Below are 3,899 nucleotides of genomic sequence, written 5' to 3'. Positions count from 1 at the left end.
CCATTCAGTGCTCTTTCATTTTCTTAAATCGTGATAGGCTCCCTTGTGAAGAATCCAGCATTGTTTTGATGAGCTCTTGTTTGGGTGAATGTGGATAGTAAGATCCTTGAAATAATCAGATTTGCAGGCATTAATGTGCAGTATCTTATCCAAGGGCACAGAGAGGGTCACTTTGGACACAGTTGTAGCTGTTTGATGCTAACGCCTGGAATCCGTCCCTGGAGCTGAGCCGTGTTCCCACCCCGACGCCCTGGATGCTCCTCATCCATGGAGGCGACACCCTCCAGCAACGGGGAGAACTCTGGAAAATAACACCAGGTAAATCCACACGACCCTGTTGGGCTGTGATGAAACTACCTTCTCTTTGCTCCTACTCTGCAGCACAGAGCTGGGTCACTCTTCCCTTTTTAATTCGCAGAGGAGGTTTGTGATTGTTTTAGCGGAGAACATGTTGAGAGTATTTGGGGTCTAATGAAGGACTCCATTTCCATACCCCACGTCAGGCATTGTTAGCATGGACACTCCCGTGACTGTTGCCAAGTGAATCAGTGGAAGCGTGAACCGCGTGGCCAGGAAAGGGCAGATGCAGTCAGCAAGGAAGCTTCCAAATTAATCTGGGGAGTCTCCTGTCTCTTGAAAGACCAAGCCTAAATGTACTTGACAGCTTCTTTTGTAGGGCATGGAAACATTTGATCTCTCAGTCAGCTAATAACAAACTTGAAAACAATGTAAATTGGTGATTATAAAATATGCCAAGAGACAAAAGAAGAACTTACACCATAGAGCTTCAGTCTGATTGGATTATAGAATTGCAAATAATACATTTTGTAAATTGTGTTAGCACTGTAATCGCTGCTCAGTAGAATGATCTAGATCAGTCTTAGGGGAAAGGGAAAAAAGGAGATAGTAATAAATGCTAAAAGCTAAGGTAGGAAATGCTACAGCCCCAGGCAGGCTCTGCTAAGCTGCTGTTCTACAAAGAGCCGTTATTTGCACAGCATCCTCGTGCTGCACCACAGCGGCTGCCAGCCCAGGGAAAGCTCCTGCCTGTGTCTGGGAGAGCCACGTTCTCTGTGCCCTGGTCCTAGTCCTGCAAGCCCAGCGCCACACTTGGCAGGGTGGGGGCTTGGAGGTTTCCACCCTCCTGGCTGCAAAGCACTAAACCAGAAAGCTGGGATTAGTGGGGGAAAAACAATTTGGCTGCTCTAATTTGCCTTTTAAGTGTGGCCTGAACAAGTGACCCCATAGTTCATGGTTGGCCTCTTTTTAAAGCAGGTCAGTCCTGAGTTCCTTCTACTCAACTGCGGGTGCTTTTCAGTCAAATTCTGTGTATTCAAACCTTCTTTCTTGCCCGTAATGGTGCTGACGGCTCGGCAGTGGCATGCAGCTCCTTTCTGCTGGGACTCCTGAATTTCAGCATCTTATGAGCTAGAAACTTCCTGCATTCTCATGGCTTTATCTCAGCTACAGTTCCTCCAGCTGTTCCTTTCCACTGCACCTACATGCAGATCCCAAACTTTTCCCCCTTGTCAATACCCTTCTCTCATGACAAACAATTTGTGCCCACGTGGCTCTTGGCCGTTCAGCTCAGGGGATTTGGAGCCTTGCACAGGAGAAGGATACAGCTACTGGCAAAACGTTGCTTGTGGGGAAGCCCTGGCAGATTTGCCTGCTGGGTCACTGAGTGGCACGTAGCTCTAGGCAGCTGCCTGAGTGCCAGCACGTCTCTGAATATACAGCGAATGAAGGGAAAGCGGCTGGTGGTCAAGGATAACTGGTACAGCTCTGAATACGGGAGACTTCAGTTCTACACGCCAAGGTTCGGTTAGTCGTTATTTTCTCAGGAAATTCACTTTTACCCCTGGGCTGTATTATAGCGGATTCCATCCAAGTCAGTGATGGCGTGCAATGACAGAAACACAGGCTATACAGCACTGAATGTGGCGACAGAGGTGTGTGCAGAGACTCAGCCCCTCTGCGCAGGTGGGTATTCACATGAAAAATTACTCCTGGTCTTTCTTTGCTTCTCTTCAGACTAAAGCTAGAGACTCCTGTCCATCCCAGAGGAGCCCAATTAGATCCAGATGTCTCACTAGTCATCTGCATTTTCATCTTTACCCTGAGTTTATGTAATGCAATATCTGATTTCTGCATGCAGTTTCCACTGCTCAAAATGAAAGCGCATCACAAGAGCTCACCAACAAAAGCAGCAGGCACAGCTGTATACGCAGCAGAAATCAGCCCAACCGCTTGGTGATTTCTTGTCCCAATCTGGCAGAGCTACCATTACTTCTGTAGGATCTGATAATGCTCCATCTGCAGAAGATGGGCGGCTTCTCTCTAGATGGCAGCACTGATAAAGAGTCTTGGAACAGTCTCCAGCAGGCCCAGGGTCTTGCAACACCACAGTTCAGTGTGATTTTATCTGTAATCTGGGCGTCCACTCAAAATTGCTGCATCTCTGAAGTCCTTAGTGAGCACACAGGCTGCCAAGCTTTCCCCAAGCAGATCTCCTGAGCAGAAGTATTGGCACAAAGCTGAAATTCAGCCTGGTAAAGCAAAGGTTCCTTTGAGACTGGCTAAAACAATTCAGGAAAGTGGCCTGTTCCTATGTGATAAATCCAAAGTCTAATGCCTAGATCTTCAGCATGCAGAGTTTGGGGCAAAATTTCCAGTTGCCTTTGAAAAAAAACATCTGTTTTGGCAGCTTTGCTGTGAAGAGCATGTGTTATTCAGCACATCTCCATCACAGAACTGACAGCTGTGCCCAGGCACAGGCAAATGGCCGCAAATGAAATTATCAAGTCAAATAAACCAATTATCTTTTTTTCTCAATGTTTTCCCACATTGCCCAGGCATGCAGGACCTCGAGCATGCCAGCATGCCCTGGTGTCTCTGTGTGCTTTCTCAACCATCAGCAGAGTTTCTTTTCATTGCTTTCCTTAGTATTCCCTCACATTTGCTGCCTTTGTTTTCACAGGTTGTGATTACAAGCCAGAATTAACAGAGATAAGGGCCCTATTCCCTGTTATGGGAAAAGGCTTTGTGTGCCAGCACAGAACGTGCTGCTGACAGCATCCCACCTGCACTTCAATTCTGTAAACTCAGATTTTTTTTCTCTGTGGCTGAACACTCAGTTACACTCACATTGAGCTTGGTTACAGGGAACAAATTGAATTTTAATCAGGATGAGGAATCCCAGCATGGATCAACAGTCCTGATCTGCAATTTCATCATCGTGCTCCATGTGAGAGGAGCCAAAGCCGCAGCTATTAGGGTGGGTTCATACAGCATCTGAAGTTGTTATTAAACATCCGTCCTCCCTTTTCCAATGGCACAGGTTGTAATTAGCATCATCTTGATAAACAAACCCCAGCTTATTTACATGCACAGCAGCCCTCGCATCCACAACAGAAAGGATAGAGAGGGAATAAATGGTAAAGGAAAGTCCTGTGTCACGGTGAGTGCATATGCGAAGCTTTGAATCATTTGACTCCGTGTTTATCCACCGCTCCTGGGAGACGGGGGGAGCTGGAGGGAAGCAGAGGAGTTTAGGAAGTTCACAAGCAGAGTGCTTGTGTTGTTTCTGGCACAAAATTACCAGTGGTGTGTGTCCCTTCACAATGCCATTAACCCCCCACAGTGAGGCTGGGAGACCTTCAGAAACGACCAGCTCCATACTGTCCATGAAGGATGGCTCAGGCAACAGCAAGGTTCTGACTGCCCGTAGGAGCCGCCAGCAAGGTGGGGCAGGATCCAGTATCATGGGATAAATCTGATAAACGTGGGTTAAAACGCTGGAGATGGCTGCTATTGAAATGAGAAGGTAGATAATTCGGCCGGTCGGTGCTGAAGACCTGCCCTGGCAGGAGCATCCCTCGTGCAAGTTCTTTGGGGCA

The sequence above is a fragment of the Columba livia genome, chromosome 8 (genome assembly GCF_036013475.1).
Source record: "Columba livia isolate bColLiv1 breed racing homer chromosome 8, bColLiv1.pat.W.v2, whole genome shotgun sequence".
Lineage (NCBI taxonomy): Eukaryota > Metazoa > Chordata > Aves > Columbiformes > Columbidae > Columba > Columba livia.
The sequence above is the reverse complement of the archived record's forward strand: the minus strand, read 5'-3'. Positions refer to the sequence as shown.